The 27,816-nt window shown below is 37.7% G+C and overlaps 1 protein-coding gene across 20 annotated transcripts in view; it reads left to right on the forward strand.

Annotated features, from left to right (window-relative positions):
- The window catches only part of PLEKHA5 (pleckstrin homology domain containing A5), a 238,641-nt gene that overhangs the window by 37,858 nt on the left and 172,967 nt on the right, over positions 1–27,816 (forward strand). The gene's annotated exons all lie outside the window — the stretch shown is intronic.

Genomic DNA, 27,816 nt, shown 5'->3' on the forward strand with positions numbered 1-27,816 from the left:
GAATTCAAGAGTCAGACCCTTAACTGACCCCTTTTCTCCCTGTTTTAAAGAGGTGACTATTAATATTTTCTTCCAAGAGAAACTCTTCTTCCAGCTCTGCTGAAACTGAGGATATGAGTACCCCATTTCTTTCTTGTTCAACCCTAGTTTCCTTTCAATTCATAGAGTAAATGTTGGGTCAGAAAAATCTTATTTTTGGATAGGAATGTTTTATGTTAGCATCCTAGACATCATTTTTATAGATCTTTGGGTGTTTCGTTCACCCACATCCTTAATCAGCTTTAAATTGGTAGTGATACAATCTTTGACATTCAAAGATGAGGTCTGAAGTATAGAGTATAGAAAAGAGTTCAAACTAGAAACCCATAATACCTATTTTGCCTGTGCTGTAACCAAGACTGGGCAAGTTCTCTGCAGAAGGCACTTTGGGGAACTTCCTACACCTAGCGGCTTGTAATATCTTTTATCCTCTAAGACTTCTGTATATTTTGGTCAAACTATTCAAACACACATCACTTAAGGGGATGTACTTACATCATAGTTATACGGTGAGCCATTTTAAAGAGGATTCACAGAAGGGAAAGTAATTAGTATTGCCCCAAGTACCATTATTTAACTATGTTTAATTTTGTAAAATATATAGAAGTGTAGAAAATTTAATAACTTTTCACTAGCAAAGATTTGTTGAAGGTTAACTTTGGAGGCACTGTGATATAGTCCTAGAATCTTATAACATTGGTACGTGCATGTGCTAGAGAAGTTTCCAGACTAGGAAATTAGATTTAACTAAGAAACCCTATTTCATCCTGAATAAGTGGTTAACCAGGATGATCTAGGGTAAATCCAAACATGGCTGCCCCATTATTCACCAAAATAGCAGAGATTGTTCCATGCCCTGGATGCCACAGGTTTACTGTCTTTTGCATTGTTCCTCCTACCTCTTCCTTACTTCCTTTAAAAAGGAATAGAATATTGGCAATTACATTTAATGTCCCCATTATAATTATTTGTACATTTTACTTTCACAAATGGCCCATTTAATGTAAAAATGTGATTCAAATATTTTCATTTTAACACTCAACTTCTTTGCGTTGTATTGACACCAGTTAAATTAATATTTAGCCAGGACAAAAGGACTCCTCCTCAGTTATTTAGCAGAAACCACTTAGGGGGCCCTGCTGCGTTGCAAGGCAGAGGCTTCTTCATCATCTTGAAGCAAGGGGGCTGCATTAGCTTTTCATAGGGAGAAGTGGTCATAGAGGTTCCACAGGCATCTGGGGATTCAAAGTTTATTGTGCATGGACACAGATGTCCACATCCCAAGTCTCAGCATCTTACTCCTTCCGCCAAATAAAATAAATTTAAATTAAAGTAAATAAAAGAATTCCTTTCTCCCCCTTCAGAAGTAATATTCTGAAATTACAGTACCCAGCGTTTTCAACTTAGTGTTGTGATACTTGTTAGCACAATCATTTTTCAGTTGTGAGTTTGATTTTAGAAGTAGTTATGAGATGTGAAACTAATGTGTGCTTATCAGACAGAAGCTCTGTAATACCTGCTATTTAGAAACCTAGTTTTTATTAAGATGATCTACCTCTTTAAAGTCTACTTATGTCTAAGCTAAGCACTTAAAGACCATGGAACTCAGTAGATGACAAAGCTAGTTTTAGAACAAGGTATTTTACGATTAAGAAGACAGACTCTGGAATCAGAAAGACTGGGATTTCAATTCCAGCTTTAACGAGATTAGCTGTGTCTTTGGGCAAGTCATTTAACCTCTTGGAATCTGTTCCCTCAACTGTCAATGGGGATAATAACATGTATAGGATTGTTCTAAGGGCTAGTTAGCATAAAGTGTGTGTTATAGTACAAAGTAAGTACTCAGTAAGTGATAGCTTTTTTGTTGCCATTCCTTTTAAGTTGAATCAGTAAAAGATGGGCACTTTTAATAGAATTTATTGTGAAGGTATTAGCAGTTAGGCCTCTTAAAATATATACTTAAACTCTTTCATGTGTTTTATGACATGAGATTTTATAAATCTACTTAACCTAATTAAACTAAAATAGTTATTTAACAGATACTTATATAAGGCATACCATGTTCCAGGTATTTTTACTTTTATAAATACTAATTCACTTAATCCTTGTAATCACGAAGTAGATACGATTGTTTTTGACATTATACAGAAGGAAGCTGAGGCACAAAGAGAACGGTGATTGCCTAAAGGTCCCATAGATGATAAGTGGTAGCATTGGGATCTGGCTTCAGAATCCTTATTCTCGATGCAACACTATGCAGTCTCTCCTATGTTCCTTTTTCTAAAATAAATTGTGTGTGGGCTCAAAAAAAAAAAAAAAATAGTAACCATTCTTTTCAAATGCTAAAACATGAAAAAAAAAAGTTCAAAATTAGATCAGGGTTGAAGAGAGTTTAACCTAAATTTAACACTTGACTTAATTTTATGTAGCTTACTCCTTGTGTTATTGACCTCATTGAAACCTATTGCAGTTACACAAATACTTCCTGGTACTAAATGTCTCGTACCTAACATTTTATATCCAAATGGCAAAAGATAACAGTGTTACGTCATTATCTCTGCTTTTGCCTCTCTTTTTCACTTGAGGGTCTGGCTGTCTTTTCCTGGGTAGGATCCTTGTGTTTGTACTCCACTTGCACGCATCACTGAGTATCACCCCTAAAATGGTGTGCCACATCCCAAACTCGTCCTATTTTACCTCAGCTGACTAGTGGTTGTGAACCAGGAGCTTGACTTTCTTTGCCTATACAAAGGCTGTCAGCTGTCCAGGAGACAGACATTCCAGATCATAATTTCTGTAGCCTCTGCAATTTAATAGTTAAGTATCAAGTTTCCACATTTGTAACTATTATTAATGTAGATAATGATAAACTGAACTTTTAAAAAACAACCTGTGTATTTCACTTTTTCTTTGCTTCTTTTTGAAGATAGTAGTGACCATAGCAATGTAAATTTGGTTTTTTTTTTCTTTTTTCTAATTTTGTGAACCATTTGACCTTTGATTTGTCATTCTTTGTGACTCTTGTCTCTTAATGTGTGGTCCGCCTTATATTGTTTTTAAATGGAATTAACAGATTATTATATGTCATTGACTTAAAAAAATTTTTTACATGTATTTATTTTTGAGAGAGAGAGACAGAGCACAAGTGGGGGAGGGGCAGAGAGAGAAGGAGACACAGAATCCAAAGCAGACTCCAGGCTCTGAGCTGTCAGCACATAGCCCAATGCGAGGCTCGAACTCATAAACCGTGAGATCATGACCTGAGCCGAAGTCGGACGCCTGACTGAGCCACCCAGGCGCCCCATGAGTCATTGACTTTCAAAGTTATCTTCTATATATTATTTTTCCACTACCAAAAAAATAAAAAGTAAAAGAAGTTGCTAGCATATATTTAACCCCCAGCAGATAATACCCACTCGCTGCATTCATTAATAAAATGATACTATTCACACACCCAAGCCCCACCTTTCCCACCTCATTGCTTACCCAATTGTTACATCTGTTTAGGATTGTTTCCCATTTTGCAATCCATACTTTGCATATAGATCAGTGATGAAAACATTCTTTAGGGTAGCCTTGGAACAGTAATTTGATCTCAGATTCTTCTGGGAACCAAGGAGAGCTGAAAAGAATGTGCCTTTCAAAAGGAGTGGACTGAATGTAGCTTACAAATACTTACAAAATGTGTAAAAGTGGCAACAGATGCAGTACCTTATTTGACTTAGGAAACTATGCGGGAAGAGGTTTTGCTTTTGGCGTTGGCTTCATCTTACAGAAGACTCTCCAAGTCTTCTAAGGCCTCTATTTCCTTTTTGCTTTGGAAACATGGCTACTGGGCAGATTCTGTCTTGGTGCTGAGATAATTTTTTTGTGGTTCTTAGTTTGCTGAAAGGTTTTGAAATCCTGTCTTTTCCCTGTTGGTTTGACTTGTGTTACTCCAGTTTTTTATTTCATTTCTTCCTTTCATTGTATTCATTCAGCCAACCAAAAGATGTTTATTCAGCCTGTCCTTTATCCAGTGTGTCCTTCACTGGGGTTACTGTGGTGAGCAGACACAGATGTCCACGTGGAATCTTCATGTCAGTGAGGCAGACTGTCCTTAAATCAGCTGTCACACAAATCACTGTAAACTACAACTGTGATAAGCTTAGTGAAGAGAGATGCACAGTGTCATAAGACTAGTCTGCGGGGGAGTAGACTGAACTGAGATCCATAGGATAAATGACAATTACCCAGGCGAAGAGGGAAAGGCAGGTCTTTGCAGGCAGAGGAAGTGGTTGCCAGAAAGCCCCATGGAGAGAGGAAGCATGGTGGGTTTGTGGCACTCAAGGAAGACCTGTGTATCTGGAGTGTGTAGACAGAGAAATCTGAAGGAAGCTGAGGCAGGAGAAGTAGGTTACAGGGTCATTCCAAGCAGGACCGTGAAAGCCATGTTAGGATGGCCTAAGATGTTTGTGTTTATCCTCAGAGCAGGATCTAAGATCACATTTCTGTTTTGAAAAACTCATCCTGTGAGAAGAGACTAGACAGGCCTGAATGGGTGTAGGAAAATCCAGTAAGCTATTACAAATGTCATTTTAATGAATTTTCAGTTATAAAATGTGCCCATATTTCACCATCTTTGTGCTTTGTATTTGGGATTTGCATAATGGAAGCTTATCTCTCCATCGGCCTTGCAAAGGACCCTGAGTCTACTTGGAAGTACGTGAAAGTGAAGGGTGCTTGAGACCTCTAGCTCTGTGGCCACTTGGTCTCAGATAATCCACTGTCAGTTTCAGAGAATAAGCTAGGGTGTATCGAGGTGCAAGTGTCATCTTGCCTTCTGATGATTACATTGGTTTCTTTTTTTTTCTTTTCTTTTTTCTGTTAGATAGTGAGACTCATAGTGGTTGGGGCGGTGGTGACAGGAGCAGCAGCAGTGGCACTGATGAGTAGCAAATGCATACGTGTCAGACACTGTTCTGAGTGTTCTGCATATGTACATCCATTTATTTCTCTTTCAGTTTCATGAGGTGTTAGAACTTTTATGTTCTCTGTTTAACGTTTATTTATTTTTGAGACAGAGAGAGACAGAGCATGAACGGGGGAGGGTCAGAGAGAGGGAGACACAGAATCCGAAACAGGCTCTGGGCTCTGAGCCGTCAGCACAGAGCCCAACGCGGGGCTCGAACTCACGGACCGCGAGATCGTGACCTGAGCCGGAGTCGGCCGCTCAACCGACTGAGCCACCCAGGCGCCCCTTAACTAAACTTCTTTAATTTTAGATAACAAAGTATTTTATGTAGAGAATAATTAAAAGTGTATAGTTCTAGAGTGGCAACTGTAAGAAAATACAAAGTGTTGATGAGGGTATAGAGCAGTTGGAATTCTCATGTGCTGCTGGTGGGAGTGCAAATTGGTGCCCTCACTTTGGAATACTGTTTAGTATCTACTAAAGCTGAACACCTCATATCCTGACTCAGTCATTCTCTCTTAGGTTAGTACCTGACAGTAATTTGAATATATGTTCACCAAAAGACATATACAAGAGTGTTCATGGAATAGCTGTGTAATAATAGCAAAAAACTATGGAATTACCCAAGTACCCATCAGTAGTCGATACATAAGTTGTGATATGGGCACAAAATGAAATACTGCACAGACTGCTGATTTTCTACTCGGTTAGGGTAGGTAGGCTAAGCTACTGAATACAGGCCCAAGTGAAATGGCACAAACACAACAAGTGTTTATTTTTCTCTCACACACAGCAGTCTGGGGTTAGTGTTCCAGGTTGGGATCTGGGTGGGGGCCTCCTTGCATTCTTGCAGGAACTCGGGCCAGGGTTGTGTCTGACATCTTCAACCTGTGGCTCCAAGGTTATACCCACGCTTATATTTCTGTTGCAGAGAAAGAACACAGTCACAAGGCACACGAAAGTGTGCATGTGTTAGGAGTAAAGATAGGAGGTGGAAATATAGTCTACCTTTGTGCCCAGGAAAAATGTACTTTGATAGTGGGCCTTGTTATGCACATTATTTTTTGCTGTTTTGTAATGTGGGTTTTTTTCCTCCCATCATTCTAGTACATGGTATCTTTTCATGTATCTTTTCATGTCAGTGAATATGGATGGATCTCTTTCTGTTTTCTAATGGCAGTACATTACTTGATGGAACAGATGGAATGAATTATAATTTAACATGCTAATGGTAGTTTTGTTTGTTTTAGGTTTTTTGGCTGTTAACAATGCAAAAGTGAATATACTTGATAAGAAAATTGTTTTTGTAAGGTAAATTATTAAAAATAGAATTTGATGGGTCAAAAAGCAAGCCTGTTTTTAAGGCTTATTATTTTTTTAAGTTATTTATTTTGAGAGTGGGAGAGAGGGAGAGAGAGAATCCCAAGCAGGCTCCATACTGTCAGTGCAGAGCTTGACGTGGGGCTGGAACCCATCAACTGCACAGTCATTACGTGAGCTGAAATCCAGAGTAGGGCACTCAACCAGCTAAGCCACCCAAGCACCCCTTTTAAAGTTTTGATACACATTCCTATACTGGTCTCCAGGTTAATTGCCTTCAGTGTCCATTTTTGTTTGGCATACTAATCATTTTCTTACTATTTTTGATTAAGTTTTTCGTTTGTATTTTGACATTTTTTAATTTTCAGAGACATTTTTGTTTTGTTGTAGTGAAACTGATCAGCCTTTTCCTTTTTTGATTTCTGCATTTGGTATCATACATGCAGTTAACCCTTAGATTATAAAAATAGCTGTATTATATGTTCATGTTTTTATTCTTCATATTTACATTCCTAGTCCATTGAGAAATGGTTTTGTATGTAGAACTTTTTTTTTTTTTTGTCAAATGTTGGTTAGTTGTCCCAATAGCATTAATTTTCTGTTGTTGTTTAGTATATAGGATTATGTGAATATATATAAAACTCTTACCAAGTGTTTTAAAATATCCTTAATAATTAGTGATTACAATGGAGCAAGGTAGAAAGTATTAGTTCTCTGGGCCATTTGCAGCAGAGAAAGCCACATTGCTTTAAACAAGGCAGCATCACTAAGCATTAGCAGTTATATTATGGAGAAGGTGAAGTAAGTCCTTTTTATTGGCTCAGAGGATGTGATAGGCTCTTATATTTGGAAAATCCTCTCCATATTCCTAGCTGGTGGCCAGTTATAGGTGTACCATCTAATTTCCATGAGGCTCCATTTGACTCTATTTCCTGTGCTTTTTGTGCCTTCTCATATGCCTCACAGGGGAGGGGCAGTATACCTGCCCAGCTGAGTGCCCATTGAAGCTGAAATAGATTCTTTTTAGTGGGAATTAAGATTGCGATAACTTCAGGTACTGTTTTTCTTTTTTTTAAATTTTTTGTTAACGTTTATTTGTTTTTGAGACAGAGAGAGACAGAGGATTAACGGGGGAGGGTCAGAGAGAGAGGGAGACACAGAATCTGAAGCAGGCTCCAGGCTCTGAGCTGTCAGCACAGAGCCTGATGCAGGGTTCGAACTCACGGACCATGAGATCATGACCGGAGTTGAAGTCGGACGCTTAACTGACTGAGCCACCCAGGAGCCCCAACTGTTTTATTTTGTTTTGTTTTTTTTAATGAACACTTTATATCATTTTAATTTATATAGCATATGTGACTATTAAAGTTGCTATTGAAAATAACCAAAGTCCTTGAATCCTGATAGACATTTTATTAATATAATTTTCTCTCTCAGTTTACAGAATATGCCTTGAGCAAGTCTGTATATTTGCAGCAATTATAAGGCTTCTGAAAATAAAAAAAGAAAAGGGAAACCTTTCTTCCTTGCTTGATATACTTTGCTTAATCAGCAATCATGCTCAGGTTTTGTGAACAACAGAAAAAAAAGTTGGGTGTTGGACTGGTAATTCAAGGATCTGGTGGAACCACCTGTCTGACCTCCTAGGTTCACGGTGTTTGTTAAGATTCCTTTGGTTGCAAAGATAGAAATTAAGTCACACTTCATCAGAAGAAGTTATTTGCTAAAATTCGTTATTGAAAGGATTCTTGGGGAGCTTGCAATCTTGAAGGAATTGCAGCATGGCTAAATTTTGCACAGAGCAAGAATCTAGTGCCTTGAGCACTGGGAGCTTCTGAACCTTCCCTAGAGTGCTTTCATCAGGGTAACACAGCTGTGACCATATTGTCACTCAAGTGTCAAATTCCCAAGAGAGAGAATCTGATTTGCTTGATGGATGGGAGGATAGAGCCATCTGTAGTAGACTGAGCCATATTAATTTGCTAATTGGATGGTTTTTGCCTCAAGAAAAAGCAGTTTCTCATGCTTCAGCTTAATAAGCACAGACATATTTGGGGGGGGGGGGCTCCTCTAAGTGTCAGGAGAATCATGAGATGGTGAGCCTCCCCAAGTAATGTCTACTACATGTTCCTTTGATCTTCTCAACTCCACAGAGCTTGATTTCCTTTTTCTTTTTCTTTTTTTTCTTTCTTTCTTTCTTTTGTTTTTGTTTTTGTTTTGTTTTTTTTTTTACATTTTGTTGCAAACCCCCAGAAAAACTCTCATCCCTGGGTCAACTTCCCTATGGAGGGAAGCTAAGTACTGTTGGGGAAAATGACACAATTCTTGAAATGGCTCTTTTCTGTCTTTGGATGGCTGGAGATTTTTCTAGTTGTCAATCTGCTGTAAGCATCCATGGTAGCATGGGTTCTTTGTGGTCATTATTAATTCCGTATTTCACTGCAGGCTGTGTTACTGTTCTAGTGTAAAACTGGCTACTGTACAGTTTTCATGGAGAGACTACTGCTTCATACTAGTTCTTTCTAGTTGAAAGTTTCAATTTGTCTCCATCCCACCCAACCACTGAAGGACTTCTTGATTACTTTGAACTACGGTGTCAATCCATTAAAGCTGTGTGTTTTGAATAGAGACAACCTTTAGACTGATTTCAGGATATAAGCTGTTTTAGATGAACAGAAGGAACCATCTCCTGGCTGCCATTTTTCTTCATTATTCTCCTTGGCTGATGTAAGGTTTTTTGAGACTTAACTTTTCATTAAAATCGTGTATTTGGATTCTGTTGGTGGGGAAAAAAAAATATTCTCTTTTATGTGTAAATGGGCTATTCTAATACAAAATAAACTTCAGAGTTTGTACAGCCAAAGTGAGTTAGTTATACCTTATTTATGCCATAGATGAAACAAATCAATTCTGGCAAGTACATTTGTAGAAACCACAAGACTCTGAGTTGAAGGCAGTTTATTGCAGTGATTTACAGAGAAATAACTGCAAAACAGCTTCTTTTGGGTGGGAGAAATAAAAATTTGATACCAGTATCTTTTCTGTTATTTGAATATTAAATTTACCAAAAATTCTTCATCTCCCTATGCATTCTCCTTCCCCCATACACACACCTGCAAGCCCATACATATCGACACATTCTGATTTTCATAATGCTGTATTACAGGTAACATCAGTAAGAAAGAGCTCTTTGAATGAGGGAAAGAGTATATTAGTAGTGGATAATACCAAATATTGAGATTTCTTATAAGAATGTGTTCTAAACAGAAACTCAGTTAAAGGTAAATGAATGATGGTAAAGTAGTAAGTATTCTGGAGGCAACTTGGTGAAGCAGAAAGATCTTTGGAATCAACCAATCTTGACTTTGAATCCCAGACCTGATTCTAACCATATAACTTCTTTGAGTTTCTTGTTTCTTTTTCTGTAATGTGAGATTAACAGCTGCCATAGAGGATTAAAGTAATATACTTTGATTGAGTTCCTGGCACATAGTAGATATGTGAATAATAAGGTGCGTCATTATTTTTTAATTAGTTTATCAAAGATAAAACAAATGGTTTGATTTATTTTATTCTGGTAGTAGTCGTAGAAAGCATATGTCATCTTTCTCTTGTTTTTACCCTTAAAGAAGAATTATCAGTAATGGTTTAGCAGCTTTGCTAATGTTGTACAGCTAGTTTAGACCCAGGAGGCTGACTTAAATCAATTTTCAGTTTTATCTTTGGACCTCAGTAAAGATCTATTTAAAGATTATCAAGTATATATATAAAAAAAAGGATGGTTGTAAACTAAAGCCACCACAGATGAATGAAGTTAGTGTCACTTCCCTGCTTGGTTTCTGCTGATATTACATTGAAGGGAATCAGAGCCTTCCCTCTCTGCCCGGTCCTGGGAGGGCCTCCAGCGTTTTCTGGCCTTTACCCATTCAGGTAGCAGTGATGTGTATGTCAGTGCTGCGTGGCTTTCACTGACCAGCAGTGGTAGACTTGAGTTTCGTATTGTCTTCTGAGACTCTTTGAAAGATGTGCCAGTGGTTTGAATATAGACTTTTGTTGGGAAAAACAAACAGATAAACTAGGACATAAAATGCACACATTGAATCTAAGACGAACCCAATTTCATAAACATTAAAGTGTGAAACAAAATGTGTAAATACAAGAAGGATGTAATTTGAAGAACTCATTAGTGAGTTTGTTGGCGATTATAAGTGTTGATACAATTCAGGTATTTCCAGACCTTGTCTTCTGCATCCTGCAGGGACACCAGTGGCGCCTGAGAAAGAGCCTGGGTAAAAATTGGGTCAAGATTTCACTGGGGTTCAGTCTTTTAGACAAAGCTTGGACTGAGCATCTTTCTGGGCCATTGCTGATAACTTGTACTTCTTTTTCTTCTGTTGTGTAACTTTCTCCCCCCTCTTATTTAAAAGACTATTTTTTAGAACAATGTTAGGTTCACTGCAAAATTAAGAGGAAGGTGGAGATTTTCCATTTACCCTTGGCCCCTGTACATGGATAGCATATGCCATTTTCAGCATTCCCCACAAAAGTCTGCTCCTTTTTGTAAATTGTTTCTATTATAATCTTCTCATTCCTCACTCAGTGGTGTTAGGTAAGAAATGAATATTAAGCATTATATGTAAAGAAAAAGGAATATGTAAAGGAATTTATAATTATGTGTGTTCTGTCTATTGTAGAGCTCCCTAGCAACCTCTAGTCCTGAGTGAACCATTTTAGAGTGTAGCCTATGTATCAAGTCTCTGCATTAAAATACTATGAAATAAGATCAAATAGAAACCCTGCTCTCAGTGTTGTGAACTCCCGCTCTTGCCTCTTTTCATTTATTGTTAAAAGTGAAGTGTGTGATCTTTGCTATGTGATCAAAAAAAACCTCTTTTGTATCTGGCTAATCCGGAATGTTTCTTTTTTTCTTCCTTAAATTAAAAAAATAAACCCAGTACTATACCTCTACTTGGGTATTGAAGTTTCTGTAAGTATTTTGTTTCTAAATAATAAGAGTTGAAAGCTTAGGAATGAGTGACATAAAAACTTTTAGAGGCACCTGGATGACTCAGTCCGTTAAGCATCAGATTCTTGTTTTTAGCTCAGGTCGTGATCTCATGGTCGTGGGATCGAGCTCTGCATCAGGCAGGCTCTGTGCTGAGTATGGAGCCTGCTTGGGATTCTCTCTTGCCCTCTCTCTCTCTCTCTCTCTCTGCCCTTCCCCCGCTCTTTCAAAAGAAATAATTTTTAAAAAACAAAAAAAAAAAACCCTTTTACTTGTATGAAGGAGACTTGTCAGGTAGCAAATTGGAAGATTCTAATGACAGCATTTTTCCCTTTGTCGTTGGCTTTAGCTTAATTAAATTGTGGGAAAATCAGGTCAGAAATTGAATTATCACTGTTAAGGTTTGTTCTTAACCTCTGAAGTGGAATATGGGAAGATGGCTAGCCAGTCTGACCAGCAGAGGTGGCATATTTTGTATTTATAGGGGTTAATTTAAAACTTGGCCTTAAAGCTACTAAATGAGTAATTTAATGGTTTTCTTTTGTGTTTTTTGATTTTCAGTTGTGTGTGTTTACAGAGCCTTTTCCTCCAGTAAACAAACTAAAGGGAAGGGGCAACATCTGTGGCTCTGATTGTCTATAGGGTTTTGTTGTTGGGCAATGCAATTGTTGTTAATGCAGATCAGTAACTTTCTGCACAAAATATAATTAAAATCTCCCTGTAATGATTTTATAAGTAATTTATCATCCCTTCTTTCTGGAGTCTGCATAATGTTTGTAAAGTTGGTTGTCTTTCCTTACATACTACAGTTTAAAATGAGCAGGGAAGGTAGTTGAATTACTGGGGAGGATGACTGTGCCCAGCCCATACACTTTACAAAACCACAGTTGTAAAACCCTGGTTTACATAGTTAGGAGTCTGTTACTATTGTTGCTTTCTGATCGATGTCTTTGGCTTTTGGCTAACAAGGCAGTTGCAAGAAGCTCATAAAATCTTAATCAAGTGAAAATTTTTCGGCAATTTGAGACATAAAATGAGACTAGCAACTAGAATAGAGATAGAGATATTTTTCCTAGCCTTTCCCTTCCCCCACGCCAGAGAGAACCCCCAAACAGCCTGGCTTGACTTATGGGGGACATGCCACAGAAAAACAGCTTTACTTATAGCTGAAGCCTGTGACATCATTATCTCTGAAAAGACTGAGATTAAGAAGAAATCAGTTTAGGGAATAAGTATTTAAATTCTGTCACAATTTGGGAAACATGGAGATCATCAGCTCCTTCATCTACCTCTGGGAAGATTTTAGCATTTCTTTTAACGTAATGATGAAGAGACACTGTATTAGCTATGAGTTCCAACAACACCCTGTAAGAATAGCTGCTTATAAGTATAAATTTGCCCTGCTTAAGAAGGCCTGGTTAGCTCTTCTAAAATTTTTGTGAATTTATATGTTTATTTACAGAGTAGCCAGAGTATTTTAAAAAGAAGAACAAAGTAGGAACGCTCATACTGCCTGATTTGAAGGTTCACTGAAAGCCACAGTAATCAAGACATTGTGGCATCAGAGAAAGGATAGTCGGGCTGGGGTTGGGGAGGGTGGGGATTGTGACAAAACAGAATCTAGAAATAGGCCCATACCATACATGGTAGGTCATTGTTTTCAGCACATGGGTGAAAAGGTATTGAAATGGAGAGAGGGTTAGTCTTTTTTACAAATACTTCTGGGACAGTTGGACATTCCCATGGAAGAAAGAGAGAACTTTGACCCATTTTGTACTTTACATAAAACTCAAAACTCAGGGCACCTGACTGGTTCAGTTGGAGGAGCATGCAATCTTGATCTTTGGGTTGCGAGTTTGAGCCCCAAATTGGGTATAGAGATTACTTAAAAAAAAAATAAGTCTTAAAAACAACAACAACAACAAAAGGATCTACTAAAGGGGCGCCTGGGTGGCGCAGTCGGTTAAGCGTCCGACTTCAGCCAGGTCACGATCTCGCGGTCTGTGAGTTCGAGCCCCGCGTCAGGCTCTGGGCTGATGGCTCAGAGCCTGGAGCCTGCTTCTGATTCTGTGTCTCCCTCTCTCTCTGCCCCTCCCCCGTTCATGCTCTCTCTCCCTCTCTGTCCCAAAAATAAATAAAAGTTGAAAAAAAAAAACTAAAAAAAAAAATAAATAAAGGGGCACCTTGGTGGCTCGCTCAGTGGAACATGCAGCTCTTGATCTTGGGGTTATGAGTTCAAGCCCTGTGTTGCTGTGGAGCTTACTTTAAAAAAACAAAAACAAAAACTCAAAATGGATCATAGACCTAAATTTAAAACTATAAATCTTCTAGAAGGAAACATAGGAGATACTCTTTGTGATCTTGAGTTAGGCAGAAATTTCTTAGAGATGACACCAAAAGCATAATCTGCAAAAAGAAAAAAAAGTAATAAATTCAACTTGATGAAAGTTAAAAACTTTTTGCTGTGTGAAAAACTGTTACAGAAAGAAAAGCAACTGAATGGGAGAAAATATTTGCAAATCACTTATCTGACAAATAAATTATATCCAAATAACATAAAGTACTCTTGAAACTCAACAATAAGAAGATAAACCATCCAATGGGCTGAAGATTTGAAAAGTCACTTCACCAAGAAAGAAGATATGCAGATTAAAAATAAATACATGAAGGGGCGCCTGGGTGGCTCAGTCGGTTAAGTGTCTGACTTCGGCTCAGGTCATGATCTCAGGGTCCGTGAGTTCGAGCCCTGCATCGGGCTCTGTGCTGACAGCTCAGAGCCTGGAGCCTGCTTCCGATTCTGTGTCTCCCTCTGTCTCTGACCCTCCCCCGTTCATGCTCTGTCTCAAAAATAAATAAAACATTAAAAAATAAATAAATACATGAAAAGATACTCAATAGTCATCAATAGTCTTGAGAGAGGTGCAAATTAAAACCAGTTAGGTACCACTGCATCCCTATTAGAATGACTCAAAACTGAACAATGAAGGTAACTATTCCCTTTATTAAGTGTTTAACCATGTGCCACTGACAGTTCTCCATGCTTTACATATATTAACTTATTTGATCTGTATATCAAAGTATAAGATAGCGTATTTTCAAGGGCACCTGGGTGGCTTAGTCGATTAAGCATCCAACTTTGGCTCAGGTCATGATCTCACGGTTTGTGGGTTCGAGCCCCGTGTCGGGCTCTGTGCTTACAGCTCAGAGCCTGGAGCCTGCTTCGGATTCTGTGTCTCCCTCTCTCTCTGCCCCTCTCCCGTTCATGATCTGTCTGTCTCAAAAATAAATAAAGGTTAAAAAAAGAAAATTAAAAAAAAAAAAAGCATATTTTCAGATGAGAGATCTGAGGCTTAGATAAATTGGCCATAGTCACACAGCTGGTAAAGCGCAGAATCAGGAATATATTATTACAGATTTATATGAACATTGTATAACTCTACCATATTCAGTGGGTCATGTGCTATTGGGTTAAGTTATTAGTGGTGATCATTCCCCTTGTGCCAGGGGTATGTTTTGCAGCTAGGCATTAGAATGGGAAAAAGTATTTCAAAATTGATCCTCATTTCCTTATCTTGTATACATATACTCACAAATTTTGCCATCTGTTTATGGAAAAATACTGTTTTAATTTCTTTTTGTTGCTAGTTTTTAACCTGTGCCCATCAGAATAGTAAGGAAATGATCATGTTGCATACTTGGAACCAGCCACAGTTAAGTTTGGAGATGCCAGTTGTAGCTGGGACCAGTGCAGTGGCATGATGCTAGTGGTGTTTGTTGTTGTTGTTGTTGTTGTTGTTGTTGTTGTTGTTGTTTTAGCTGGAAGACCTCAGAGATATGCAGATCACTCACCATTTGAGGCTGTTACTGTCCCAGTAACTCCTTTGGTTCCCTGGAACACAGGGAGGCAGAAGAGCAGAATGGGGGATGGTCTAAATAATAAATGTTTGAATTATATTAATTAATCTTATCATTAAAGAAAGCATCGTGTTTTATCTTTTAAGGCTTTGAGTTTGGCCAAGTCTCATTGGGATCCAGTTAATGATAGTAGTGCTGAAAGGTCAGGAGCTACCACCCTATGCCATCAGCCATCAAAAATCAAATAGTTAAGTTTTAAGTGTTGGAAATGTGAATTTTTCACCTTTCAGTTCTCATAAACTAAAGCTACTGTTGCTATAGCAATGATTTTTCGCCTACATAAAATTTGTGTTTGAGACAGTTTTTTCTTAAACACGGTTTTTAAAAGTATAAAATGAATAAGCGTAGGCATCATGGCCCTGAAATAATTCTTCAAATGGCAGAAAGGTGACTTGGTTTTATAATTTCTTGCATATAAACACGAAGACTTGATCAGAAATCTCAGCTGATTTTATGGGTGGGAGCTCAGGGATGTAAACTTGAATACAAGTCTAATTTGATTTACAGATATATCTCATTTAAAGCAAGAGTTGAGGGAAACCTGCGTGGCTCAGTCGATTAAGCGACTGACTTCGTCCCAGGTCATGATCTCACAGTTTGTGAGTTTGAGCCTGCATTGGGCTCACTGCTGTCAGCATGAGCCTGCTTTGAATCCTCTGTCCCCATCTCTTTCTTTGCCCCTCCTCCACTGGTTCTCTCTCTCTTTCTTTCTCTCCTCTTCCCTCCCTCTCTCAAAATAAATAAACTTTAAAAAACAAATAGGGGCCCCTTGGGTGGCTCAGTCAGTTAAGCATCTGACTTCAGTTCAGGCCATGATCTTGCAGTCCATGAGTTCGAGCCCCATGTCAGACTCTATGCTGACAGCTCAGAGCCTGGGGCCTGCTTCGGATTCTGTGTCTCCCTCTCTCTCTGCCCGTCCCCCGCTCATGCTCTGTCTCTCTTGCTCTCAAAAATAAATAAAACATTTAAAAAATAATAAAACAAACAAAGCAAGAGTTGAAAAATTAATATAGCATAAATGCCAATAAGTGGCATGATATTATTCCAACAAAAAGAAGCTTTTAATAGCAGTGGGCCCTTAAGTAGGTTTATATTTTATTCCTATATTGAGGACTTAGAAAATCAAATGTCTTAAGAAACCTGGATATTACCATGTTGATAATCTTGTTATATTATTGTTTAGTTTTATTTTTAAAAAATAGACTTTTTGATTATATTTATCACTTATATTTTTACAGTATAATAATCAAGTTATTTCATTATGTCCTACTGTAAGTTCTTCATAGTGCTAAGAAAAATGTTGAAACCTCTTAGACTCATAGGATTTATACCAGGAAGCAATCTTAGGGATCATTTTGCCCAACTTTTTCATTTTATTGATTGAAGGGCTAATATTTTGATGGATCATTCAGCTTATTGTGGCAGAGTTGAGACCAGAATTAGATGACCCTGGCCTCTTAACCTTTTACCTGCATGATGCTGTATTCTTGTTTGCTCCTTCCACATCTATTGATGTTTACAATAGATTTATGCTTAATATAAAAACAAATATACATGCATTCATCTCCACTGGACAAGAGGGAGTGTGAAAGTATTCATAAGTGATTCAGATAACAAGGAAACTACGGCCAGGTTTCAGATTTATTTTTGTAACTTTTATTGCATAATGTTGAATATTAGAAATATTTTAAAATATTTGATGCCCTATAGTCAATGATATTTTAATAGTGTTATATGTTGACAGATGGTAGCTACACTTGAGGTGAGCATATCGTAATGTATAGAGATGTTGAATCCCTGTGTTGTACACCTGAAACTAATGTAACATTGTGTCAACTATCCTCAAATTTAAAAATTTAAGGAAAAACATAGAAGCAAAGGGTGTGAAAAAAATTAAAGAATAATGGAAAAGATGTGCCAGGATTATAGACAGAGTATATTGAGGTCAATGTCAAACTCCCTAATTGCTTTTAAGGTTACATTGTATCATTTTTTTTAAGTGAAACTTTATTTTTTAAAAAATGTTTATTTTGAGAGAGAGAGACAGAAAGCGAGTGGGGGAGAGGAAGAGGTAGGGAGAAGGGGAGACAGAATCCCAAGCAGGCTCTGTGCTGTAAGGGCAGAGCCTGAGGCAGGGCTCAAACCCACAAACCTTGAGATCGTGACCTGAGCCAAAAATCAAGAGTCAGACGCTTAACCAACTGAGCCACCCAGGTGCCCCTCAAGTTAACATTTTAGATCAAATATGAATGAAACTCAAAAATTTTAAATAAGTTAATTAAATAAAAACATACGATTCCCAGGAAGAAAATAATGAGCAAGCTAGTAGAAAATGAATAAAAGATGGGAACAAGGAAAGTCAGCTCACACTAAAGGAAATACAGAAAGACACTTAAAAGCAAAAAAGCCAGCTAGAATGAGTTCTCTTATTTGCTTAGGGGCCTGGCAAAGTTTCAAGTGTGGTAATACCTCCCATTAGTGAAGGTAGAGGGAAATAGTCATTCTCTTTTACTACTGATAAGAATGTAACGTGGTGAAAATAGTGAAATATAAAATGCTCATACCCTTTTGTCTCATCGGGTCTATAACTGCAACCTTGTCCTACAAATATCATAGTATTAATTAATATGAGGTTGAATTTTCACCTATATTATAGTGATGTATGTGCAACTTGCTGAAGTTTTGTTTTATACGCACACATAAAAAACCCAGTGAAAACTGATAATCGCTCAAGTATCATTTAGTAATGAACTAGTTATCTAAATTATAGAGCAATAAAAAAATATATGTAGCAGTAGATCTGAATGTGTTGAAATCAAGGTTTACTAAGAGGGAAAAAAATCAAGTTTTACGGTTTGTGTACTAATAAAGATCTACATATTTAAGCATTTTCTGTGTAGAGATTCTAGTAGGATACAAATGAAAATGTTAATGACTTTTGGATTTTATTGAGTTTTGGTAAGAAATATCAAGGATGGAGCAGAGGAGGCTTTCATTTTCACTTTAAATCTGTCTGTATTTTGTGAAGAAATATATACACAGTCTATGTTGTATATATGTGTTTTTGTTTAAAAGTTTTAAAACAGTGTGTTCATTGTTAAAATGATTTTGCTTTGTAACTGAGGAAATCGTCTCTTATTTTTAAATAATTTTGAAAAGCTTGCTCTTGATTTCTTTATAATTTAATTTCTCTTTTAAAAAAGCATTGTTAGTTCTAAGATTTAAAGGGATTGAGCTAGAACTAGCAAATTTTCAAAATCAATCAGATTCAACCCAACTCAAACTCTACACCCAAGTCTTCATTTAGGAAGATAGATCTCTAAGAAATATGTTTACCAAAAGCCATAAAGATAATCATATTCTTTGACTCTGTAGTTCCATTTCTGGATCTAGATGCTAAGGAAATAAAAAGTTTTCATATTAGTAGAAAATGATTGTAATACAAATCTCCAGCAGTTGACTCATGTTGACTAAACCATGAGATTACAAGATAGAATATTATGTGGCCTTTAAAAATATGGAACACAGATACTGGGAAGGTACTTGTAAAAAGATACATAAGTTATAGTTAAGTAAATGATAAAGCACACAAAATAGTACCAGTGGCTACAGTAATGCTTTTTGAGTGTATTTTGAGTACCAGATATGCTTGGTAGAAACCAAGTTTCTTATCTCTAATCCTCAGAGAAACCCAATAAGGAAGATGATCCTGGCTCTATTTGATGGAAAAGGAAACTATGGGTGAGGGGAATTAGACACTTGTCCTGTAGATCAGCTTTGTATTGAAATCCCAGTACCCAGGCCCTTCATCTCCCACTCTGGCTAATCAGTACATTCAGAGCTCCATGATGTTTCTCAGGAAGAGAATGCTTGATTTCTCTTTCCAGTGCTTGGAATATTTTGCTGCCATTGTTAATTTTCAGTGAGTTAGCCAGTGCTGGTGATCAGTTTGTGTGTGACTAATTGCATAGCTTTGTGAGTTAACCCTAGAAATACAGGCTCTGTTTGAAAGTGAGCATGTCATTTATTACAGCAGTTGAGTCTGTGATTGTGTCATCACCTCCTACTCTAGCACACAGCTATGGCACACAGCCATGATGAGGTTTCAGGAGCCATTGAACTCCCCTACACCCACCTCTGGCAGTCTCCAGTGTGCTGCCCAAGTATTATCATTTACTTTATGTGCCTGTGACATGAAGAGACTTGAGGAAGCACTGCTAGCAAACCAGGTATTTATAAAAGTGTAACAGATATTGGTTCGATTTTCAGTTGTTACATTTTGTTCAGAAGTCATTATTCCCAAGTCAGTGCAGCAGAAATAGCTGAAACGTCAAACTGATCCCATCATTAGTTGAAGACAGTAACATATTTGGGGATTATTTAACACTAGCCCAGCATACTCAATTTATAGAAAAACAAGGAAATCCGGACCTGGAGAAACAGACTGCGACAGTGTGGTTTCTGTGAAGCGTGACATGTGGTAGAATGCTTAAGCACAGTCTCCAAGTGGGTAGTTAATTTTATTCTTAATTTTCATGATTGAAGTTACAAAGTCCATGTAATGAAGTAAATTGTGATGATGTTGTACAAAGGTGGTATGGTAATAATCAGTAGGTTTTGGAGACTGCTCACTTCTCTTTGGGGAGATAGAGGGATCTGGGGTTGATGTAGCCCCATCCAGTGCAGGTGGTAACTAACTCCTCCCTTGCACTGCAGAATCACATGGCATCTGCCCAGCTGGGTGTTAGTTTCTTCATCTTTATGGAGGAGGTATGGGCTAAAATGGGCTAAAATTAATGACTTTTTTAAAAAAGGAAAAATTATTTATAGTGATTGGTGGTGGTACATGTTAATCTAGTTGAAATCTAGAAATCTGCATATATCTTACATATCTTACTTGGAATAGAAACCAAATACTTAGGAGGAGGGAAATTTTTAATTACAGGCACATATTGCCTCCTTCAGAGATTTTTAGGACTCTGATGATTACACTGCATTTTAAAAGGAAGACATTTAATTCCTTGGCACTGGGAAATCAGTTTTTTGGATAAAATTTAAGATATGAAATTGACTGTTTTGTCTAATTGTTCTTGAATGCCTTTCCTTTTTTTTTTTAATATCCTGTGTTATTATTAAAGGCCTCTTCTTAACAATATTTATATTGAAACAGAAGAAACAATTCTGATACACAACTGTGATCACGATTTTATAAATTTATGCATCTGCTAAAGACTGGACGGGAATCTGGAAAACAATTGGCATTGCAAATGAATGAAGGGTTAGTTAAATATAGATTTTTCAGGATATAGGTTTTTCCCTGGTGTATGGGGGAGGGATGGGCCTGTTGAAGTAGTAACAGGCAAGTTAATTTCAGGGGTGTTGAAATTCAGACTCTTATTTGGAAAAAAATAGTATATATATATATGTATATATATATATATTTTTTTTTTTTTGCAGGAGATACAGAAAAATATAATTCAAATGAGGTAGAATGTGCTTGAAAAATTTATATGAAAACATGGCATGTATTTAAGCAAAAGTCTCTCAGCCTCCTTCTTCCCCCATCTAGTTGATGTTATACTTGGTTTTAGGCTTTGTATCAGAGTGCAGTTATGCCGATGAATTTTTTTTTTTTTTTTTAGAGCTTAGAAGTGCCAGAGGTAGTAAGCAAATCTCAAACTGTCAGCTCTGAGATTTATTATGTGTGTCTGCTGTTTGAGTCCAAAAGAGCTTAACAGCTGAATATAGACTTTAAATCACCATTGGGATTTAAATTTTACTCTGAAAGACTAGGTCATTTGACAGTCATCAAGGGCATTTTCATTCTCAAGACTGTTTTGCAGGCCCAGCAGAAAACTCCTCCATCAGCCCAAGAGGGGGGAGTTATTCTCAGGGCTAAGGCATTAAATCTGGGGTGCTCCACATGCAAAAAATAATAATGAAACACAGGGGGGTTTGTTTTGTAAACTAATCCAGAAAGTGAACTTTAAATTGATAGCAAGCAGATAGGGAATGATTTGGTCAGGATTTGGTGAGGATTAAAGGTATTTAGAATATACTCTGTTATTTTGATGTACAAAAAAATTTATGCCTGAAAGATTATTTTAGAAAATCACCAAGATAAGGACTGATCATTTGGGAGAAAAAAATTGACAGTGATTATTGCAATTATATTTTCAAAGACCTAGGCAGTACAATGATGATTTAAAATATGTTAGTGGGGTGCCTGGGTGGCTCAGTCAGTGGAGCATCTGACTCTTGATTTCGGCTCTGGTTGTGATCCCAGCGTTGTGGGATCAGGTCCTGCATCTGGCTCAGTGCTGAACGTGGAGCCTGTTTGAGATTCTCATCCTCCCTCTCCGCCCTCTCTCTCTGTCTCTCTCTGCCCCCCTTTCTCTCCCTGTCTCCCCTTCTACCTCTCTCCCCCACCCCTTTCTCTCAAATTAAGAAAAAAAACTTAATATGTTGGTTATGTAAGTTATTTCAATTAGGTGACTGATTATAGATGACACATACATATTTTAAATCTGTACCTACATATGTCTTACATAGATCTTTGACATACAACGTTTTCTCTTAGGGAAGGAAGGATTCCTTGGGCTGTGCTTCTTACTCACTGTGGGTCCTCTAAAATCATCAGCAACAACATTCAAACTTGGGCTCACCAGAGATTAACCAAATCAGAGCCTGCTAGCTTGGGACCAGGGGATCTATTTTTAAATATCTCCACAGATTTATAGTGTACAGTCAGGGTTCTGAACCACACTGTTTTGTAGAGTTTTGTATATTTCACATGGAAAGGCAGAGAGTTAAATCTTGTAGGTGTCTTGTAGTAACCATAAAAAGAAACAGATCAATTTTACTTCTTTAATACTTTGGAAAATGTCAGATTCCAATGAGCACCTCCCTCTAAGAAAATTTCGTTATTTACTTGAGATGGCCTGAAGTAAACATAATAGAAGATGATAGAATATTTTTTTGAGATTTTATTTTATTTTATTGTAAGGATGATAGAATATTTAATAGCCACAGACCAATATTGGCATGAGTTACACTTGAACTTGACTTAGAGTATCAAGCAAGTTAAATTTAGCACTAAGCTCAGATTAAAGGAGAAGCATGTGAATAAATGAAGCAGAACAACAGTATCTGTTATTTTTAAAAAATATTTGAAGTCTCTTGTTGAATGCAGCATAATTTCATAGTATTGAAGTGTAGGCTCTGAAAGCTTATGGTATACTAAGTATAATAAGTGTTACTGAAAAGCACTAATGTGCCTATATTGATTATTATTACAGTATTTTTAAGTAATTTCAAAAAGCTTTGTATGGAACACACTTTAGTACATTAAAATAACTAAAGTAAGGTAATGTAAAGATATGTCATGAAAACCTGAGGAAACTATAGTGGTATCAGTCATTTAAGAACTCATTTGGGTGGCTCAGTTGGTTAGGCATCTGACCCTTGATTTCGGCTCAGGTCATGATCCCAGGGTCGTGGGATTGAGCCTTGCATTGGGCTTGAGATTCTCACTCCCCCTCTGCCCCTCTCCCCTGTTCACATGCTCTCTCTCTCTCTCTCTCTAAAATAAAAACATTTTAAACAATAATAAAAAATAAAACTCGTAATTCTAGGCAAGGATAAATTTGTGAGTGTTTGTATTTTAGTACCAGTGGTTGGGGAATGGGTGGTAAACAGAAAGCTATTTTTGCTGATTGGTACTCAACTGTGAGTCACATGTGACTCATTTCATCTGTCAGCTTAATCAAAAATAAAAATGTGTTTAGGTCTGGGAAATTCAAAGATTATTATTCCATAGTCTTTGCTCTCAAGAAACCTCTAATTGTATAGGTGAGTAAGACATATACCAATAACAACAATAACAGCAGGTTGACCTTTTTCATTGATGCAATAATTGGAAAAGAGGTTTGCTGGAGAAGCCAGTGCTGCAAGGACTAACTCATCTATGGAACTAGGGCAGTCAGCTATTATTAAAGTCACAGTATCTAAACTGATAGAGTAAACCTGTGCTTAAGAAAATATGGTAAGTGTCTGACCTGGGAATGGGGGATTGGTCAAGAGGGAAAAGGGGAAAGGTGGTGAAAGGAGGTCCTGATTCATGCTGATATCTGTACTGTAGTACTGGGGATTGGGAATTGCAATCTGTCTCGTGAAAGTAGAGGCTGGACACTGTGGGGCAGATCACAAGATCCAGCCTTCTGGGAGAAGGGAAGGTGACGATTAGATACATCATGTGTATACCAGCCAAGTAGACTAAGATTGAAGGAAGAAGGTACTTCTCTAGGGGAACTGTAGTAAAAATTAAACATCTATATGCCAGCTACAGGTAGTTATCTATTCAATTCTTGAAATGACCATATGAGGGGGGTACTATTATTTTTTACATTTTCCAGGTAAAGAAACCTAGGCCAGTGACATGAAATAAATGGCCCAGATCACAAAGCTAGAAAGTGGTGGTGCTTGGATTAGGACCCAGGATGTCTAGCCTAAGAGATAACAAGGGTATACCACTTCCTTTAGCCTAACTGGGTTGTTAGTGTCTGAAGCCAAATGGGGCTGGACAAGGTAGGGACTAATGAGTGGTATAAGCAAAATGCTATAGGGCTTTGTGGCTGGTGTGCTATTTTTAAGGGGCAAGTGTGGCTTTTGATAGACAAACATTCTAGATAAACATCACAACACAACAAAGGATGTGGAAGTGAGAGCCAAAATATGGGCCTGCGGACTATATTTGGATGTATCTTGTAGTATGTGGGAAGCAGTAGAAGAAGATGGAAAGATGAGATGGGATCCTTTTGAAATCCCGAAAGGATTCCTGAAGTCAGACTCCTAAAAGAACTTCGGTTTTACTTGATTATATACTGGAAAGCTATTGAAAGCCCTCAAGTGGGACATTACATGACTGGAACTGATAATAGGGAGTAAGTTAGAATGTTTTTATTCAAATGATTTGTCCTACTTCAGCATGGCCCAGTGGATGTGGAAAGTAGAAAATACATAAAAGATACAATGATCCAAAGATTGGTTGAACAAGGAGAATGATGGGGTAGTTTGAAACAGCAGTAACTGGAAGATCTCATTGGGTGTGAGGGTAGGAGAAATGAACGGAACACTTTCAGTACCAAAGAGCAATGGTGTCATGTTTACAGGTTGAAGGCAGTGATCTAAGAGGTGGGCATCATCCTTGCGTGACACTGATGGCAGATGGATATGCCCAAGTCCAGTAGTACCTGTCTCGCTAGTATGAGGAGTAACTGAGTTTAGCGCTGTGTATTAGCTGTTAAGTTACCATAACTTTGTGGCTTACGACACAGATTCATTACCTTGCAGTTCTGTAGGTCAAGCGTCCGACCCAGGACTCACTGGGCCACAGTTAAGGTGTTGGCAGGGCTGTCCCTTTCCAGAGGCTCGTAGGGTAGAATCTATTTGCATGCTTTTGCACTTCTAGAGGCTGTTCATATTCTTGGTTCATGATCTCCTTTCTCCATCTTTAAAGCCAGCAATGTTGCATCCCTTTTTCCATGGTTACACCTCCCCCTGACTCTCCTGCCTCCCTCTTCCACTTTTATAAGGACCCTTGCGATTACGTCAGGCCACCCAGATAATGCAGAACAGTCTGCCTTGCCTCCCCCATTTCAACCACATCTGCAGAGTCCCTTTTGCCGTGTGAGGTAGTAAGGTAACGTAATCACAGGTTCTGGGGATAGGACACGGACTTCTTGGAGGCGGAGGGGCATTCTGCCTACCTCCTACAGGGCCTGGCAAATAGTGAACTTTTGAGTGATTTCTAATATTAGTATTGTCTCATCATCATTACTGTTAATGGTAGGATTACTCATCCCTCGCACTTCAATTGTAATATTAGTGTCACAGCACTGCTGAAAATTGTATTTCCAGTCAGGGTTCTACTGGGTCTGTTTGGCAGAGATGTCAGCTGAGAATATAAGTGATTTACCAATATTTAATTTTAAATGGCACATTCATTTTTAAAAGTACTCAGGAAGAAAAATTCTTGAAAGTTTTACCAAGATATTTTTTCCAGATAATAGCATATGACATTCATAAATCAGCCTTGTCATTAGGTTATGTGGTTATTTATGCCATTTTATAGTTAATGGTTTACAAGTAAGGGGACCAGTAGCAATATATGCTCTTCCTACTATATTTCTAATATATCTGGTTGGGAAGAGACTATGTATTGTATAATTTGCTTTATATTTTATTGTTAAATAATTAAATAGCAAATAGTTACATTTGTAGAAGACAGCAAAAAAGGTTATACTGTTGGATTTGCTGCTTATTTTTTTAAACCTTCAGATTTATTTCTATACCAATTAAAGCCTTGAAAATTATGTTCGAGCAAGAGTTTTAGTATGTACCTCTAGAATGTTAAGTTTTTTGTTTGGCCAGATGAGGGCACTTTTTCTTTACATTTGTGAAGTTTGAACTGTGAAGCAGATTTGTTTTTCCCCATGCAAGCTGTTACTTACTTTCTGTTGTTATTGCCAGTGAGAGAAATAGTTTTGACATTTTTAATGTTTTGATTGTGTTTATTCTTATAGGTTGATCTTTCCCCAAAAGGAAAAGCTTCAGTTTCTTGCAAAGTTTTTATATTTGGAAACTTAAATGACAAAATTTCTATGTAACAAAGTAATTTTAAGAAAGTAAATGTCTAAGTGTTTTGTGGTTTTGCTCATAATTAATAATAGAAGTTGGAATATACTTTTAATCTAATTTTAGTACTCCATTTGTTCATGGCATGATGAAGTGGCATTGACTAGACTCTCCTCTCCTCCTCACCAAATTTCCAATGCTCATGTGGTAGTGAATCAGTGTCACTTCGCATCTCCACTAAAGTCATTCAGAAGTATGGAAAGGAAATAAAATATCAGAAGCATTTTGTCTTCAAACAGACAAAACCCCAAATACATAAATGAAAATGACTGCAATCTGACACCTATAAATAAAATATCAGAAATATGGTATGTGTAACTTTTTTATTTGCAGCGATTGCTGTCTCAGGGGCTAGGTTGAGTAGCACAAGCTTTCCAAGGTTATAGGTAATGGTACTAAAAACAATACAGACTGCAGCTAGGTGGTGTCGATGTGAATAATCCAAGGAGAAAACTAAGGAGAGAATAATGTTGAGGTTTATAAATTAAGTTTGTGCATAGCAATGAAACAGAGAACCAGCTGTTGCTTATTAAAGTCTTAAAAAAAAATGACAGTATGTCATGAAAACTTGATTGAACTGAAGGAAATTCAAAGGGGGAACCAGCAAGTGTGAGATGAGAGCACGTGTAAAATTTTACACAACTTTAGGAATCAGGAGAAGGAATGAAATGCTTTTAAAATATATGTATTAACAAGAGGAGTTTGAATAATACCTGCCTGCAGCAGGTTAAAGAAAGCTGCCATCAAGTGACCTGGAAGACGTCTCAGGTCAGGAAGCCAGCAAACCTTCGTGGCCTTTATGAACAACAGGGAGTAGCTGTAACCACTGTCGTCATAACCTCGCTTACAAGCCCACCTGTGCCTCAGGTGCTTTTCCTGCTCCTTCGTGTACTCTCGTTAACAGCTCTGTGGGGCAGCTTTTTAATTCCCATTTTAAAGATGTGGAAATTTAGACATTCGGATTAATTAGATCGCTAATCTCTTAATTGAGACCTTAAGTAATGTGGTCAGTGTCCTAGAAACCAGTAAATAATGAATTCTCAGACTGAAATTCAGGTCATAAGGATTAAAGACTCCTTAAAGTTAGGAGGAATATCACAAAGAAGCAAAGGCTTTTGGATAAAAGGATGGAGTCGTTTCCAGTCAGCTCTGTCTCAGAAAGCCATCTCTTGGTGTGTCAAGCAAGGAATGGCAGCTAGGATGCTTGATCCCTGAGAGGACAGATTTAAGATCTCAAGAGCAAGCACATCTGGTGCCCATTGATGGGGTGTTGTTATTAAAGTCCATTGGGGAGAAAGAAGACTTTCCTAGTGTTTAATGTCCACCATTGTTCCCTCTTTTTTTTTAACCTCGGGGCTTGCTTTAAAAAAAGGAAAGAAGAGAGTGGTGATTTTTCACTTTAATTCTGGTCCCTGACTTTTATTTTATAAATTTTGGTAGCAGTCTTGTTGGCTAGACCTTACTTTACCAAGATACAGTCTGCTCATATGGTAAATCAAACAAATCTTTTTTCCTGACAGTCCTTTTTAGTACGTAGTAAATATTTTAAACTTCTAGATCTTTAATGAGAATTAAACTCCCCCCCTCCCTTTTCCATTAAACATTCATTGGGAACCTTCTATGTGCCAGCCACTTGGCTCAGCATATTGGATGCAGATGTAAGACTCAGCTGTGTCCTTGCTACTGAGTATGTAGTCTAGCGTAAGAACTCAGGAAGTGAACCAGGCATCACTGAAATGGCGTGAGTGCTGTGACAGTGGGCAGTGGGCACTTAGCCCAGCCTGGATTGGAGAGGGGAGGGAAGCCTTCACAGAAGATGTAAGGTCTGAGCTGAATCCCGAAGCACAAGTGATCAGGTTATTTCTCAGATAGATAGCTGAGAGGGAAG

Source organism: Felis catus, chromosome B4, assembly GCF_018350175.1.
Source record: "Felis catus isolate Fca126 chromosome B4, F.catus_Fca126_mat1.0, whole genome shotgun sequence".
Taxonomy (NCBI): Eukaryota; Metazoa; Chordata; class Mammalia; order Carnivora; family Felidae; genus Felis; species Felis catus.